Below are 18,541 nucleotides of genomic sequence, written 5' to 3'. Positions count from 1 at the left end.
GGTGACATTGTAAGAAATAAATAGATAACAATTCCCTGCTCGCTGATGGAAGGGACGATAGTTTAGAACAAATTAGAGCTGTCTCTAGGCATTTTTTTCATAGAGGAGTTTTTGATTTGAAGGTGCAGGACAGCAGCTCCTCCAGCTGACCTGTATAATTCCACCTAAACCCCATGTTCCCTGGGCCAGCTGAAGCCATCAGAAGTGGAAAAATTCCTTTGCATCACTAAAAGAGGCATGGAAGAGCTCGTTTTCTTCTATTTTCTAAATTCTTCCTTTCTTAAATAAGTGATTGTGAGAACTGCAAATTAAAGGGTGAAATGCCTGTCTGGAAACACCTGCTGTTTTGGTGACTTGGGTTGAACAGACAGTTCAGACTCTCTGAACTTTATATTCAATGGCAGCATCTGTAGCTCGCAGTTCAGATACTCTGCGGACCAAAAATTCACTCGTTTATGGAATTTGAGTCGTTTGGGGAAAATGAGCACACAGATCACAACCTCAGGGATCAGGGGAATAACAAGAAAAATGTATTTTCAAAAAAAGGCACTCCTTTAATCAATATAATCAAAAGGATAGCTTGTCCTCATCAGGGTGTCCCTGGAGTGACTCAATGGGTGCGTTCCATTCCCACCCCAGTGTTTTTTCCACTCCAGCTGAACTCCAGTCTGCAGCAGTGATGTCACCCCAGCTCTGATCCAACTTAAATCCTTCCAGCAGTGTTCACAGCTGAGCAACGAGCAGCTTTTAATGAGGCAAAAGATCATCTCCATTAAGGAGATGAGGCTGTGGGTTGTACTGACAGTGGGTTTTTATCTGGATCCCAGGCTCTCTGCAGTAACCCTGCTGCAGCAGGCTCCAGCCGGCATCCCTCGTATGCTCATTGTGTTCAGCCCCTGCCTGCTTCCCACCAGGCTCTCTTCATTCTGGGCAAAGTCCCGCTGGAAGCACTCGGCTGGGGGCCAGGGGCAGCTTCCAGCAGCTTGTTGTGACTGCTGAGATGCTTAAATATTAAATTCAGCCCAGGTCTTGCGTTTGATTGCTTTACAGTGCAAAGCCGGGGTAGTCCAAGGATGGAGCATTAACCCAGATGTTGTGGCTTGCTAAGGGGCCTGAATGCTGAGCCTTAAGTTTGGCTTTTAATGTGTGGGTGGTGGAGGGTGGGAGGTGAAAACAATTACTCAAATTAACAGGCTTGTAAGGGTTTTGCAATTTAAGCTTCTGTAACTTTGCTTTTTTCTTTCTCTTTTTTTCCCCCCTCCTAACTGAGAAAGATTTAACATTTAATTAACCTGACATCATTTAACAGTTGGGCATGCAATTAGGTAACATATATTAATTAGGAGATGCGACTGGTGGTGGCTTTCCCGAGCTGGTGACTTGCCGCACGGAGGCTGTGCAGTGCTGTGCGGTGCTGAGCAGTGCCTCGGAGGGGCTGTGCAGCCAGGCACCATACCACGACAGTCCACCGGGACCTTGCAGCCTTTCATCCCGTCCTGTATCGCATGTCACAGGCAGCGGGGACTTCAGAAAACAAATCAAACAGCGGTGTTTGCTATGGATTTAGCTGCAGCTGCTTCTCCTCTAATTGATTGTACTGCGGGGCTCTGGAGGAATGCTGGAGCTGCCTGGTGAGCCTTGCTGTGATGCTTGCTCATCTCCTTCTCCGTGTGTGCGTGCTCAGGAGCAGGGCAGGTGCTCTCTTCTGGCTCACACCCGATGGCTTTGCAGGGGCACATGGTTTAGGAGAGATGCCTTCGTCCACCTTTCCTGAAGGAAAAGCCATGGTCCTGCCGTGGGAGCTGCTGCCCGCCCGGGGCTAAGGATGCCAAAAGCCTCACAAGGGACACAGCTTGCCCTGTGACTCATTTTGGTTGACAGCTTGGTCTCTGGGGGTACAGGGAGCAGTGCTGCAAGGACAAAGCCAGGGTGGGTGCTGGGGGTGCTTGGTGGGAAGGGTCCCTGGCAGGGGAGCTGCTGAGATAGAAGCGAAGGCAGTAGGTGCGGTGTTGGATTTTCCCTTTATTTGCAAGGTGGGTGTCATCTCTGTCCCGTGCTGCTTTGTGGCTTCCATCAAGGCAAGAGCAGTTCAGCATTGCTGTGAATTTTATTTGCAAGACTCCGGTTTGAGGGAGCTGTGTAAGAAGCCAGAGGGGCTGCAGCTTAGTTTCTAGGCAGGAAGGGCTGACAGGTGAATTCCTGGGAAGCTGCCTTGCTCTGTGAGCTCTGTAGGTGCACAGCACCCTGGTGCATCGCTGCTGGTCCCATGCTGGCCACCATGAGGAGGATGGCATGTGGTCATGGCCCGTCTCTACGGGCTGCCAGCAGTCGCCTGGCAGAACAAGAAGGGCTTTGCCCTCCCTGTGCTGCCTGCGTCTAAGTGCCAGAACACTTCAAAGGATCGAGGGAGAAGTCCCTTGCCCAAATAGCCAAGTTCTCTGAAAAGGAAGGGATGAGCACAGCTTCTGTCCAGCTGCAAAACTGTCCTGCTGGGGGACGATGAAGCCGGTTGTGCTGAGCCTCCTCCAGCAAGACAAATACTTGTGTTGCTGTATTGCAAGCCCTTTCTTAAAATATAAATCTGATATTTCCTTCTGTGAGAGGTGATCACGAGGCAGGATGGGTCCTTTCCTCGCACCAGGAACAGGAGCCACGGGAAGTTTGAGCTGTCAGGAGCCCAAAATGAGTATATCCAATTTATTCATAGATGGCAGCTTTCTCAAAGGCAGGCTTTCTTCCACAGCTGTGGTGCAAATCAGATCCATATTGTCCAGTGAATCTCATTTACAGCAAAATAATATGAAAACTGGTGTGGCTGGGCCTCGCTGTGGGATTGCAGGGTGCCACTGCCCTGCTGTCACATCTGAGCTGGGGGAAAGCATAAATGTCCTCTTAAAATACTGCGGTGGGAACCAGAGCTTACAGGGTGCAGACTTCAGAGCGATTTCATCCCTGGCTCTGATGGGAGTGGGGATGAAATTCTCTCTTTTTCCCAGAAAATTAATGCCCATAAGCCATGGAACTTTACCCACCCCTCGCCCAGCAGCGTTATTACGCTGAAAAATGGGATTAGACAGAATCGCTAATTTGAACATCACACACAGAGACCAAAATCCCAAGCGCTCTCCCTGTCTCTCCAGGGAAAGATTTATTGCCTGCTACAGTGTAATTAATCTAATTTCCCTTAATAAGGGTGAGCCAGTTAATAGGAAAGCCATGTCCTCGAAGCTGGGTGCCGCCTCTCAGCCCAGCTGTGCCCAGGAGTGCAGCCAGGGGAGAGCCGTGGTTATCTTCAGGGAGGAAAAGATGCTCTTGCAGCACGATGTTCTCACGGTGCTGTCGTCGGCCGCGCTGCTCGCGTTGCGCAGCCTTGCAGCAACTGCCTGAGAGCAGCTTTCAAGGGAAAAAATCGATATTTACTAGTTATGGGTCAATTTTCCTTCTAAAGTACAAAGCCTGCTGATTTCGCGCAGTTCGGAGCCGCGCTGAGCCGGGAAGCTGACGCGTTTCATACACAATTTGAACTTAATTCCTTTGCTGCAAAGCAGGGAGTGGAAATGTTAATAAAATGTAGCTGCTGTTGTGGGGTTGGCTGCCTCAAACACCAGCAGGTCCCTGCTCCAGGGAAGAGATGGGGTGGGGGAAGCGATGGTACATCCTCAGGGTTGGGGCGCAAAGCTGGTGGAAAAGAAAAGGACGATTTATCCTTGTCTGCATCCCTCGTATGAATAGCATCGAGGGGGTTTGTGTGCTAATTGCAGCTTATTGTGGCCAGCTTAGCAGGTTACAGGCAGCATCTGCTGGAGGGCTCACCCAGAGAGAGGATGGGCAGCCGGGGAGCTCCTCAAGGGTCTCGGCAGCTGGGGGAATTGCAGGGTTTTATAAAGAGCCAGCACATCGGTAAGCATCGCTCCTCCTGGGGAGGCAGGCAGGCAGACACTTGGGGAAGGGAGAATACAGGAGCACGGCTGGGTGCTTCCTCCAGGCAAGCAAACAGCGAGCTGGGCTTTTGGGTTTCTGGGCTTATGCTCACCCCTGCTTCCATCCCCAGAGCCCAAGGTGTGCCCCCTGTCCTGTCACCCCTGCCAGCCCTCGCCTGCACGTCCAGCTCCTGCGGCGCTCAGCCTTCTGCGAGGGGCCTCCGTTCACCTTGGTGAAAGAGCGCCCATCGCGGAGCAGTTCGGCGCGATGCACGCCAGCAAACGGTGCCCTCGAGGAGCAGCACTGGGTTTCCTCCCGTCGCTGCAGCCCTGCGTTGGGGCTGGAGGCGTACCTCATGCAGCTCGGCCCTCCTAAATGTGCAAACGGTCAGGGGAGAGCTGGCTCGCACCGTCCCTCTTCTGCCTCTCCCTACTCTCAGGTGGCTTTGACTCATCTGTGCGGAGAAGGTTGGATCCGGATCGCTGGCAGGGTTTGTGTTTCCCAAGTGCTGTGACTTTCCGAGCAGACACGTGGTTTGTTTGAAAGGGCTGTAGGCAGAAGAAGCAGTTTTGGAGGAGCAAAAAGAAAGCAAAGCGCCACGGCTGGACTTCGCTCCCAGCACTGGGGAGCTCGGCTCTGCACTTCTGGGGGGAGCAGGGATGCTGTGCACCCCCCCATGAGATAAATGCATGCAACGGGGAGCTTTAAATCCCACCCAAAGCAAGCGATGGGCAAAATTTATCCCTAGAGGCAGGGGCCACAAGCGCTGGACATTCCTCCACATAGCCCCACAATTTCCTGCCAGTAAATGGTGAATTTTCCTCCTGGTTATCCACAAAATGGTCCTTCTGGGGGTCCAGCATTGGGAGGCGGGGGGGACAGTGACTAATGGCAGCTCGTGTACTGGTGGCCCTCTCGCCGCCGCCGCGCAGCTGGGATGCGGTGGGAGAGGGGCGCGAGGCGGGCGCAGCGTCGGACGGAAAGCTCATTTCCCACCGAGGGTGACCTTGTGGCCCGCGAGCCTGGGAAGCTGAGGCCTGATGGCACTTGATTGATGGCATGCGAGGAGTCGTTCTCCCTCAATGTCAGTCAGCTCGCCTCCGCTGACTGCAAATGAAGGCACAAGAAATTGGAGAGTAATCAATGCCAGATGGAAAGTGCAATTGGAAACGCTTCTGTCTGGGCTGTGCGGCCCGGGAGGAGAGCTCGGCTGGGCAGCGCGGAGCCCGGCTCGTGCAGGCTCACGAACGCTCTCGCTTTCCCTTTCTGCTGTTCAATTATCGCACACAAAGATGACAGGAGCTGCATCTCCATAGGAACCTGCTGAAGGAGGAAAGCACTCGCCAAGAGCTGCCAGCTCCGGGTCCTGCCAGCTCCGAGCAGCTCTCGCAGATAAGAGAGGCGACGCCGTCCTCCCGCCAGCCGGCAAGGGGCACGGCTCTGGAAAGCAATAGCTTCGCATTTTGTGAGAGCGATAGCTTCGCACTTTGCACAGCACAGAGCAGAGAGAAGGAACCGGGCAGCTGTGAGAGCTCCTGGGGAGCGGAGCTGCTCTGAAACCACCTGAGCGTCCCCAGGGAGCTGGGCAGCAGCGAGGCTTTCGGTGCAGCCCCTCGCAGCTGAGCATCACCCACGCATGGTGCAGGAACCTGCTGCTTTCTGTGGCCAGGGCTGCAGACATGGGAGAAAACCCTCGGGAAAGCCGTATTTCCTAGGGAAACCAGAGCATTTTTAAAGAGGAATTTAGCGATTTTAACTTTAACTGACAGAGACTGGGGCATAGCATATGTCAGCAGAAAAACAGTGCCGTAAGTGATGCTATTCGAGCACTGCATTTGAAACACTTGTTAAAATTAAAGGCCTGCATTAGTTTGTTATAGGGAATTGCCTCGGGCACATTCAAACGCATTAGCTCCTGGAGCTCTGCTGATGGAAAAGGCCATCAGAGAGCGCCGGTGCCATGAAATGCATTAGAGGCACCCGGTGGGACGGAAGCTGGGGCTGTCAGGAGCGGGGTTTCTCCAGCCACGCAGATCCATCACCAGTGATGGAGAGCACTTTGCAAGGCAGAGCTGTGAGGAGCCTTCAAAGAGCAAAAAAACCCTTTGGGATAATGGGAGTGCATCCTCTCCCGCACGGCTCAGCCCTGACAGAAGAGCATAAAACGAAGGGAAAGCCGGGCAGTGCTGAGCAGCCACGAAGAGGAGGCAGAATGGGGCTGCAGAAGGGTTGCCCATTTTTCCGTGGGGCCCTTCTGCTGCAGCTGGGATCTCCCAGCTCAGCATTTCAGCAGCAGGGGAGCTCAGACAGAAGCCGTAAATTTTATTTGCAGTAGATAAATGTCATTTCCCAGCACGCAGATTGGCTTGGTCCGTTAGGCAGAGGCAGCTCAGCCCGTGCAGGGCAGTGCTGGCAGTCCCAGGGGTCCCTCTCCAGCAGCAACCACCTCGTCTGATGGGATTAATGCTGGGAAGCAGCAAGAGGGGCTCTGCTGTGTGGTAATCACAGCTGTTAAACGGCCTGGTTAGGAAATAGGGTGATTAACGGGAACCCAGCAGCAGCCAGCACGGGGCTGCTCCATCCTGTGTTTGTGCAGCCCTGGACAAGAGCAGGAGGCAGCGAGGAGGATCGAGGATGGAGGACAGAGGACAGAGGATGCTCCAGCTGGTGCCACCTCCTGCCCCTGGAAGGACGCGTCCCCGTCCCGTGCCAGCACGGTATAAAACAGCGACAAGGCTCTGCTTGCTTGCTATGAATAAAAGCCCTTGCAAGGTAGAACCAATTTCCCTTTCCCCTTGGGACAGTGCCGACTGAGAGTAATCCCATACTTTTTGGCAAATAAGACTCCTGGCAGGTGTGTTGTTTTTTTTTTGCGTGTTTGAGGAACAAGGCACCTCGCTGCGAATCAGTTACGGGTTCGCTTTCTCTTCCAATACCCAGCTCACCTGGAAACAAGGAGGCCCGATGGCAACGGGAGGAAACTTCGGAGGCAAAGTTTGATGCTAATAGCCCAAGTTAATTGCCAATTGTTGGGAGCCGGGCTTAGTGGAGCCTACAGCTCGCTCCACGTCCAGACATCTCCCTCCTTCGCTCTCACCCATCTGGCACTTGCCATCTGCTCTGCACCACGCTCCCCGCCTTACCGGAGGGCTGCTGTAGGAATTTGCTCTGTGCCGAGTGCCGGAGCCCCGGGAAGGGCAGGGGCAGCCCAGGCAATGCAGGAACGAGCTGAGGATTTCATTAAGTAATTGGTGCGGGCGGGGGCTTGCAGGCTGTGGGGAAGGGCTCTGCTCAGCTTTTCTCCTCTACCTCCATTTGCTAATGACCTGGCTTTACCTTCTCACCTCCTTTTCTGGCTTGATGCCGCAGTCGGTTTCTGCTCTTTGTATTTATTATTGTCCTAAAAAAAAAAAAATCTATTTTCTTTCGGGTAGAAGTAGAAATACTATTTTAATGCAGAACCGCTGCACTGCTTTTCTTGCTTCCCAGAATCACCTCCTGCAGACAATATCCTCTTCCTCTTTGGAGGCTGAAACTATTTGCTACAGTCATAATTTCCTTTCAGCTCCAAAGATTACTTTTGAATATTTCTCTGTGGGTATTCAATAGCGATGCTCTTCTGGCCATAGAGGAGGTTTCAACAGAGCTGCGAGGTATTTCCCTTCCTGACGGAGCGGGTATAATCCATTCGGGGCTAACTCCTGCGTGACCACGGGCTGGCTGTGGCAGGAGAGTGCTCCGGGCACCCACAGCTTAAAGCAATGCTTAAAGCTCCTTCTCTGCAGTTCAGCAGCAATAAGATGCTCGGCGAAGAACCACTGGGGCTTGGGACAAGGCCACATGCAGAAGGGAAGGGAGGTGAAGGCAAACTGCAGGGCCGGCCCCAGCCCTGCCATCCGTCTCTGCCCCGCCGCAGGAGCTCTCCGAGCAAGAAGCAGCAGTGAAGCTGCTCGTGATGTTTTTAATCAGCCTGGGCAGTAAAAGGAAATCAGTCATGTTAAAGGAGAATCGTAAAACAGCTTTGAAAACCACAGAGCCGTGCAGAAGTGTTCAGCTTTGTTTGTTTAGAGCCCAGCCATTTTACGGTGCCATAAACCTCCCGGCACGTAGGCTGCAGAGCGTAAATCCTGCTCCAGCTCTTTTATGTGCTGGCTAATGATAGGGGCAATGTGTGGACTCAGACGAGTGATACGGGGAGCCGGGGCACTGTGTCTCCGTGTCCTTGGTATCTCCCAGCTAGCCTGGCTGCATTTATTTTTTGCCAAGCAGACAACTCCGCGCTCCCAGGACGCGACAGATGCTGCAGCTTCACCCTCCCTGTGCCGCTCATTTCGACGCAACTTGCTGAGCTTCTGGGCTTTGGTGATTTTCCACTTTGTCACCATTCTCCTGGCGAGGCAGCTTCCTCTCCTTGCTCTCAGCTCTGGCCCAAAAAGAGCATCGTGGCTCCTTATCTGGTTACCTCCTTATGTCACAGAGAGGTTTCCCGCAGGACTGGGGTTTGCCGGGCTGGTTGTGCTGGAGGAGGCACTGATGCAGTGGGCCCTGCCGGCACTCTCATCTCCGCTGGGATCTGGGATCCTTGAGCCGAGGGGCACGGGGAATGCTCCCACATCTTCTCCAGGCTGCTCTCCATCTCTCCTGGTTAGGTCCAGCCAGGGTTTGCTGCAGCACCGGCCGGGGCGGGTGACAAATGGCACGTGAAGGTGTCGCGGGAAATATGCACACCCAGTGATAGAGACGTAATGAATTAAACGTTGGTGAAATTGATGTGGGGCTGCTGTAATGAATGTACACGTGTTGTGAGGATTAGGACACGGGTGTGATGAATATTGTCTATCAGCTGTGATAAAAAGCCTATCATCCCCAATACATATTTTCAAAAACTAATTTAAGGCTGAACGAGATTATTAAAAATGAGGAGAGGAAATTGTCTGGGATATATCTAGAGTCCCTTGGTAGGTAGGAAGTGGAACTGCAGCCTGTGGGGTGAAAAGGCTAGATGTGGGCATTGTGGCAGCCTCTGATAAGGGGACAGGGCTGAGCTGGTCCGGAGGGGAGCGGCTGGAGGGGGGATTAGAGCTTGTCTGGGGTCTTGGTGCTGCACGCAGGGACCGACCCCCCTGGGGCTGAGCAGAGAATCACACTTCTGCCAGCAACATGCATCTGTCCCCGTGCTCAGTGTCCCTGGTGTTTCTTTCTTACCTTGGTTCCTTTCCTAAATCTTTGACTGTTTTGGGGCTGAGCAGAGAAAAACGGAGAATTTCCAAGCTTTGTTCCCTTAGGGGGAAGCAGCTTCTGCAAAGCAAGGGCTAAGTGCGTGCCACCTCTGCTGGAGCTGGCAGGGAGAGGAGCCCCAGCCCTGCTGGTGACGGGTGGATAACGGGGCCTGCGGGCACCCCAGGACCCCGACCCGTGGGGCTGGGGCTGTGCTGGGGCTTCCCAGCGGGGCATCCCTCGGCAGAAAAGTCCAGAGCACCCATGCACACACGGCTGTGAAGGCTTGAGAGAAGCAAGCATACAAAAGTGGGGTGGCATATAGGCCATCCATTGCCGAGAACACTAATGTATGGCAGTATTAGCTGATACACAAGGGACAAGAGGAAAAAGCCATTGCTGTACAAAGAGCCTTAACACTTTCTCTCCAGCACTCCATGTCGTGCTTGGCCAGACTTGCCTGTTGCCTGTCTTGGTGAGCTTTGCAGCAGCCAAATCCCCACTGGGGGCTACTGGGGCTACTGTGCAGGTACCAAATGCATGAGATGCCTGCAATGCATTTACATTTATATATATATATATATAAATGGAAAGGTTTTGTGGCAGGTAACAAGCTACGAAATGTTCCAACACACGTGTTGCCATGGGCATTTCTCTACCAAGAGCTGAGCGGGTCTGGAAGTCCTGGCGCAGTCCTGTGCCTGCCCCGCAGCTATGGGTTTTCCCTTGCTGCCCTTTGCATTTCCCCACGGGGTTCCCGGCCCTCCAGTCGGGTTCCTGGGGCCAGGACTTTCCTGCAGACACTTGGTGGCACTGGCCCATGGCTCCGGCCATCCGAGGAGCTGAGTTTTGCTCTTGAGCGTTCCCCCGGTCTTTCATTTAATCTCGCTGTGGTGTTCACTATGACAAGATCATTAGAAACCGAGTTAATGTTGCAGAGCTCTTCCTCCCAAGCAGTGTGTAACCACGCAGACGATGCCTGCAAGACAAGAGACTTAATTGTGTTCTGTCGGTATCCAGGGGGATGTCAGCCAGCCGAATTTAAAGCCAGGCTGGATGGGGGTGGGAAATGCACCTCCATTACTCACCCAGGCTGAATGAGGTTTCGGTTTTATTATCTCCTGAAATAGCCAGTGCCTGGGAGGTGCTGATTGAAGCCATTTGAAAACATGACAACATCCTCGGGACAATAGGTGTCTAATCTAATGAAGCCAGAATGCATTAGCTAAGAGCTGCGTAAAGCGAAGAAAATGCAATTAAAGCATTCCTGAGGACAGATGTCGACCTACGTAGGGGACACTGATATGAAGACGTCGGCAGAAGTCTAATGAAAATAAATGATCTGTTTGAAGCATTCCTCAAATCAATAACGGAGTCCGAGGCACCGCTGCTCCGCCTCGGCTCCCGGCGCTGTCACCCCAGTCCCTGCTCGCTGCCCCCGGTGACGTCTGTCCTGGGCGGAGGGCAGCCTGGGGACGGCGGCGAGGATGGGCTGCGGGCTGTCCCTGCCACCCTGTTCCCCTGCTCTGCCCTCTCCTCTCACCTGAGTTTTGCTGTTAGGAAAGCCTGTTTTTTCCCCACCTGTGCAGGGGAGCTGTGCCCGGCAGGGCTGAGGTCCCGCATCGAGCCCTTCGAAATGCGACGAGCAGGGCGGAGGTGGCAGTGGACAGGACATGAACGGTTCTCTCCCTTCAGAACCGTGTAGTTTTTGTCTCTAAATAACCTCCATCCTGTTAAAATACCCCAGACTGCTGAACTGAAGTCTCCTCTTGCCCTTCTGAAAGACTAAATCAAAGAGGAGCCACAGCCATCCTCCAGCGCAGTTACCTGAAGGTGCATGGAGCCAAATTTCAGGTTCCAGCAGCAACATCTTGCTGTGCCTTGTCTTTTAGGATCTCAGCCTTCCTCTGACCGATTTCCTCTTAGTCCCAGCTCCTCGCTGACAAGGGAACCCTGACAACATTTTGACTCCAGCCCATCCATTTCGCTCGCTCTTTTCGTCTCCGCAGTGGTGTAAAAACCCACGGGCAGCTGCTGCAGCCTTCCCCATGGCCTCGTCCCTGCTGGCTGCTGGGGAAGGTCTGGCCGACGGGACCTCCTCTGCTGGGACCTTGCTACAGGAGGGCTGGGGTTACTGCCTCTGCTTCTGGGGGACGAGGCTGTAACCTGGGACAAGTCGTGTTCCCGCTGCATCGTCACTAACCAAAATGGCTCAGTAAGTCACAACTCTCAACTGAAATTACATAAAATGTAAAAATCCCTTTTCAGGCTCCCCAGGCTGCTGAGCGTGAGCTGGCCGCACGCCTGCAGCTCGGGGAAGCCTCAGAGGGTGACTTGTGGGGTTGTTCACATCGATGGTCCTGCCCCACATTCCTTCACTTTCTATCTTTCCCCCTCTTCACCCCATCACCCGGGTGCTGCTTTGGGCAATAAATGGGCAAAGAGCAGGAGCAGAGACTGCCAGGTTTTGCTGCACTTCCGCAAAGAGGATTCCAGGGTTTCTGCAGGAGCAGATTAGGGCCGGGCCATCTGCTCCCACCTCCTAATCCCGCCATCCGGCACCCTGCCCGCTGCCTGCTGCAGCCCCCCTGCTGCTGGGGCTTTGGGGTTTGGGGGCTTCGGGGCCACGGAGCCCCCTGTGCAGGGAGCGATGCTCGCAGGGGGTACCTGCAGGAGGTGCCGCTGTTACCTCCCCGCTTGTTTGGGCAAATGGGAAGGGCGGAAATGTTCCTTCCCTTTATTATTCAACAAAGATTGTGCTCTGCTCTCTCTCAAGCTCTGCTATATTGGAGCTACGTCAAGGATGTGGGTTTTTCTGTTGTACAGCTAACACACGTTTAGACAGAGACACCTTCCTCTCTCTGTACTCCTACCCACATTATAAATAGTAATTAAAACCACCCACTTCTGCAAATTGCTGGCAAAAGTAACTCATATCAAATCACGATTCTCTGGCAGGAGTTTAAATTGACAGCGACAAGTTTATTTCTAGAGGAAAGTTTTATTTTTGGCAGTTTGATTCATTGTGCCACGTCACACTCGGATGTGGCGCGATGTGCTACCTGACACGTCGCATTTCCCTGCAAGACAAAGCAGAGATTTATACTTTGCTTTGTGTTGCGAGACAATGCGTCAGCTTCTGAGAGCCACCCTGCTCTTCTTGGGCAAGACAATGCTCTGCTGACAATAATTTTAACAGATGCAGGGAAACTCAGCCTTTTGTAGGCAAATGTTACAGTCAGAAGCTTCCTTATAAAATAATTCAAGCGGGAACCGGGACCTGCCCCAGCTGCAGGCGTTGTGCACCCCACTCTGCGCTTAACGAGGATTAGGAAATCAAAGATGCTGCAGAGCTGATGCAAATGTCCTCCTGCCCAGCTCAGCACAGCCAGCTGCCCCAGTAACCCCACCGCCGCCTGTGCTGCGGCTGGAAAGGACACGGGGACGTCTGTGGGGTGACCGCGGAGCCTCTCCTGCACGCCTGGTGCCAGTTCAGCTGCCATCTGGGGAGGAGAGCTGCAAGACGTGTGACCCTGAAGAGAACAAGCACAGAGTAATTGCTTCAGGAATCCTGGTTAGGAGATGATGGAGAGGGAATAACCCCGTCGCTGTGTCTCACACCAACTGCTGTAATAATTCTGCTTCTCCTGCAAAGCTGCATTACATCGTCACTTAATTTAACTTTGCCCAGAAGCAGCCACAGTGAAAGCAGCCTGGGTCCCCGAGCTTGTTCCTCCCCAGAGATGTAAAACATCTCCCATTTACATACCTCTTACCCCGGGAGCTTGTATTTACAGTCACAAACCTCTATTTATCCGGCACGCCAATTGCCGTCACCCCAGAGCACCTAAATCTCACAAAAAGCATTTTTATTGCCCTATTAATCTCTCCCTCTCCCGTTGTTTAATAGAATTCACTTAAAAATATTTAACAGCCTAAGCCCCCCACGGCTGAGTGCCATTCCTCTGGCTGCCTTGAGGTACTGCTCCGTCTGTTGCCTGTGTGCTGGGGACACCAGGAGCGGGGTGCTTTTAGGGGAAATTTCCCTACAGGCCTGTCAGTCTCACGTCAGTGCCTGGTAAAATCATGGAGAAGATGGTTCTCGAACTTATTGAGGCTCACCTGGGGGACAAAGCAGTCATTGGTCCCAGCCAGCATGGGTTTGTGAAGGGCAGGTCCTGCCTAACTAATCTGATTTCCTTTTATGATAAGATCACCCGTATGATGGACCAAGGGAAACCAGCTGATGTGATTTTTTTGGACTTCAGCAAGGCTTTTGACACGGTTTCCCATAGGATCCTACTGGACAAAATGTCCACCATACAGCTAAATAAAAACGTCATACGATGGGTGAGCAATTGGCTAACGGGCAGGGCCCAAAGGGTTATGGTAAATGGGGCTGCGTCAGGCTGGCGGGCGGTCACCAGTGGGGTCCCTCAAGGCTCCATTTTAGGGCCGGTACTTTTCAATATTTTTATAAACGATCTGGATGTAGGAATAGAAGGTATTTTGAGCAAGTTTGCTGATGACACCAAACTTGGAGGAGTTGTGGACTCGAATGAGGGTGGAAAGGCCTTGCAGAGGGATCTGGATAGGTTGGAGAGCTGGGCAATCACCAACCGCATGAAGTTCAATAAGAGCAAGTGCCGGGTCCTGCACCTGGGACGGGGAAACCCTGGCTGCACGTACAGACTGGGCGATGAGACGCTGGAGAGCAGCCTAGAGGAGAGGGATCTGGGGGTCGTGGTAGACAGCAAGTTGAATATGAGCCAGCAGTGTGCCCTGGCGGCCAGGAGGGCCAACCGTGTCCTGGGGTGCATCAAGCACGGCATCGCTAGTAGGTCAAGGGAGGTGATTGTCCCGCTCTACTCTGCGCTGGTGCGGCCTCACCTCGAGTACTGTGTGCAGTTCTGGGCACCACAGTATAAAAAGGACATGAAACTGTTGGAGAGTGTACAGAGGAGGGCTACGAAGATGGTGAAAGGCCTGGAGGGGAAGACGTACGAGGAACGGCTGAGGTCACTGGGCCTCTTCAGCCTGGAGAAGAGGAGGCTGAGGGGAGACCTCATCACAGTCTACAACTTCCTCGTAAGGGGGTGTCGAGAGGCAGGAGACCTTTTCTCCATTAACACCAGTGACAGGACCCGCGGGAATGGGGTTAAGCTGAGGCAGGGGAAATTTAGGCTCGACATCAGGAGGGGGTTCTTCACAGAGAGGGTGGTTGCACACTGGAACAGGCTCCCCAGGGAAGTGGTCACTGCACCGAGCCTGTCTGAATTTAAGAAGAGATTGGACTGTGCGCTTAGTCACATGGTCTGAACTTTTGGGTAGACCTGTGCGGTATCAAGAGTTGGACTTGATGATCCTTAAGGGTCCCTTCCAACTCAGGATATTCTATGATTCTATGATTCTATGATTCCCATGCACCAGATGCGCCTCCCTAATTTCAACACAGCCCATCACAGCCTCCCTTCCCAGGCATCCTGTGGGTGCCACAACGATGTATTTCTAGCATGGAAGGCAGAGGATGGACACCGGTCCGACGGGAGGCAGGACTTTCACATGAACATTCCTGGCTCTGCCCTGACTCCTGGCTTTACATTTTTGCTTTCAAAAGCAGAAGACGTGTCCCAGGTCAGCGGTGTCCCTGCTGCCTCTGACCCCCGTGCAGCGGTGACGAGGACAGCTCACCGGCCACAGCCACAAGGAGGGTGCAGGGGACGCACAAACACATGAGCACCTTGCCCTGTGTCGCTGCCTTGGGCTGCTTTCGTGGTGCCCTCCCTCTGGTGCTGATTTGGCCAGCGAGAACCCATCCTGACCTTTGCTTCTGGCATCGGCAAATGCAAAAACCCCACTGCTGCCCTGCTGCTGCCCCTTGTGCCTGAGCGCCCTGCTCAGCACCCAGCTAAGAGGTGCTGTATTCCCCCTGGGAGCACAGGCTTCACGGCAGAGAAAAGACTCGCAAGAAAAACCTGAATTGCCCAAGAAAAACCTGAATTGCTCGGTTTGAAATTCTTACCCAAACGCACACGGTTTCTCCCAAAGAAGCTCTTTGTAACAGATGATCTAGGGCTCTAGCGGGGATAAGCTGCTGCTGCTTTATTTCGGTTCCATTATGGAATTTAAATACTGGGCAAGTTAATGGAGATGTTTATGGCTGCACATAAAGCAGAGAGCTGTGCTCCTGTCCCGCTGTGCCGCGAGCTGGAGCCGCTCGCTCCCTGCTGCCGCTGCCAGGGCTCGGGGGGAGGCGGTGCCACCCGCAGCACCCCAGGGTCCCGGTGGGGGCCGGTTCCTGCCCCTCGGCTTGCAGAGCCCGTGTCCGGCTGCCCTGCAGGGAGCTGGGCTTTGTTCCCGGTGCAGCCCCACGCTGTTTGTCTGTGCCCAGCGCTGGCAGGGAAATATTTTAATTGCCTGTTTGTAAAGAGCGACTTAACGAAGAGCCGTGTTCGGGTGATGTCCCCCAGCCCGGTGTGGATGCTTTGCTAATGACTGCCTTCGCTCAGCTGGTGCCAACTGCCAGCACTTCGTGGAGTTTCTCTCCTCTAATGAAGGTCTGATGAGGTGCAATACAGATGTGTGCACGCAACTGCTGGACCCCTCCTGTCTCACCGCCTCTTGCAGCTCCGGGTGCGCCGCTGGGGACAGGACCCCCCCCCCGGGGCTGTCAGAGAAAGGTGCCAGTGCTGGTGCCCTGTGTATGGCCGTGGGGTGCCAGCTGGTCCCTCAGCAGAGGACATCTGCTTCTCCTGAGAGTGCCAAAGCTGCCTGCTTGCTCCGGCATCCCACTGGCAACCTTCCACAGTGCCCGAAGAGCCAGCAGCGCTGTGACACCGGCACGGGGAGAAAGCTGCAGCGGTGCTCCCAGGCACTGCAGGGGGTGCCAGGACCACCCTGAGCCCAGGCAGAGCACCTGGGGACACCCAGCCCTGGAGACACCCCACTGTGGTGGCTCTTCATCGCCACAGGAACACCCAAACCCCTCTCTGTACCTTTTCTTTCTCCCTTTGCCACCAGAGGACCGTTCCCAGCCTGAAGCAAGCAGCTGGAGGAGGACACACGTCCCCAGCCAGCCGTGCCAGCCCTGCCGCAGGTGCATTTTGCTTCCAAACACCACACAAAGCTGAAAAGGCCGCGCCGGGGGCACAGCTCCCGTCAGCCCGCGGATTCCTGCTGTCAGGGCTCGGTTTGTGGCAGGCTGCTGGAATGCGACAAAAACCAAGGCAGGAGAAGGGCCAGCCCCGATCCCCGAGATGTGGCCGTGCAGCAGCAGAGCCTGGGCAGAGCAGGCAGCTCCGGGACTGATCCGCACCCCTTGACTCCGTTTCTCTGCTTTTGTTCACGCCTGTCAGATGTGGGCAGCAGCCCAGGACAGCAGCCCCTGTGCCAAGCGATAAGGGCTTTGCTTTGTCTGATTCCGAAGGTGCTTGTCAACCTCAGCAAGATAAAAAGGCCAAACACATTTATAATTGTGTAATTAAATGGCTCCGGTGCCTTCCAGGCATCTCGTGCAGCTGGGCAGATGGCTTTAATGCCAGCAGCCTGGAAGAAGTGCAGAGGCAGCTGAGGTCACCGTGGGGGTGGTGGCACCCAGACCGGGACGTGCGGCCGAGCCTGGGGGTACCTCGTGGGTCCCCCCACTCTGCTCCTGCTGGATGTGCCCCCGACAGGCACCGCTCTGCCCATCAGGGGTGGCCACATCCCTGTCTCATCCCCAGCACGGGGAGGAGAAGGCACAAGTCCCTGCAGGCTGTTCTCTGCACTGAAATGATGTTCCTGCATCCCCTGGTTTCGTTCAGAGTGTTTTGAGCAGGTGTTGCTGGGAAAAAGCGAAGAGAAAAGCCAGAGCTGGATAGGTGAACCCATCCCGAAAAGCTCTGTCTCTTCAACTTCTCTATCGTGACTCTGCTGACCACCAGGTTAATCCATTAACTTCAATGCTAGAGAGCCCTGTGAGGTCTCTAGATTCCAGGAAGAGTCTTTATTTTGCCTCTGGGGTACAAGAGAAGGCTTGTAGGGCATCCCGGTGTGCCCTGGGAGGCCTCTAGGGCATCCTAGAGGACACTGTGGGTCACTGGGAGGCTTACTGGGGGAGCTAGGGGGCACTGGGTGGCCCTGGTGGTCCTGTGGAGGATCTAGAGTGCAGAAGACAACAGGAGGCCTGCAGTGTGCATGAGAGTTCACTAGAGAGCACTGCGAGGCCTCCAGAGATTCCTGGAAGAGTCCTTATTTTGCCTCTAGGGTACAAGAGGAGGCTCATAGGGCACCCTAGAGTGCCCTTGGAGGCCTCTTGGGCATCCTAGAGGAAACTGGAGGTCACTGGGAGGCTTTCCGGGAGAGCTAGAGAGTGCAAGAGGTGGAAACAGGCAGACACAGGGAGCTTTTGCTTTGCCACACGCACTGGCTGCTAAATGGAAGCCCAAGAGCCGCTCCCAGGAGATGCCAAAAGCTGCCATGCAGCCTCTGTTCCTGCTGCTGGGCCTGCTGCTGCCATCCCCAGGGCTCCCTCCACCGCTGGGGGCCATTTGCAGGCCCCAGGACGTGCCCCCCACCCTCACACAGCACCCTTGGGTGCGCTTGTCCCTGGGGAGGGCAGAGGCACAGGGATGGTGGGACATTAACCAAAGGAGGGCCGATGCACCCGTTCACACCACACTTGAGGTGACAGATCACTGATTATGATGATAGACAGCACCGGGTCTTCCCGATAATTAGCGGGTGTTCATATTTAAATGTAACTCTCCCTCCGGAGCCAGGCTCCTTTTAATGTCCCCTGGGAATCGCTCTCCCCCTTCCCATGTTCACCCTAAAGCAGGGAGGATGGAGGACGAGAGGCAGAGCTGGGCTGGTCCTTGCCTCTGCCACGGCACCTGTGGCTCATCCCAGGGCAAGGCAGCACACACAGAGCCCCAACATGATCCAGAGCTGTGCCAGCACCGTGTATGCCCTTGCCACACCGGCACCTGCCCCTTTCTCAGGCTCCTTTGCTCCCAGCCTGGCCACAGCTGGCACCCGGAGACACCTCGGATGTGCACGGAGGGGAGCAGAAGGCAACGGCGTGCCCAAAGGGAGACGGGACAAAATGCAAACATCAAGGTGACAGACGCTGCTGTCCTCGGAGAGCTGTGACATGATTTTCCAGATGTTTTCCAGAGCTAGTTTTCTCCCTCAAAGCCATTGCTTGTGTCAGAAGCTGATACATCCATTGCTGGCTGTACAACACGCGCAGTTGCAGCCCAGGCTGTAATTTCCCCCTCAAACCTCTGTATCAGAGGACTAAAATTAGATCATGAGAGGTTTGCTCAGGTCTGTTGTGCAGAAAATATTCACAGTCCAGTCAGCTCCAACAGCAGAGAATGGGGGGGGGGAGAGGAGAAGGGAGCAGGAGCTTCAATGTCAG

Source organism: Anser anser (genome assembly GCF_964211835.1).
Source record: "Anser anser genome assembly, chromosome: 24".
NCBI classification, from domain to species: Eukaryota; Metazoa; Chordata; class Aves; order Anseriformes; family Anatidae; genus Anser; species Anser anser.
Note: the sequence above shows the minus strand (reverse complement) of the source record.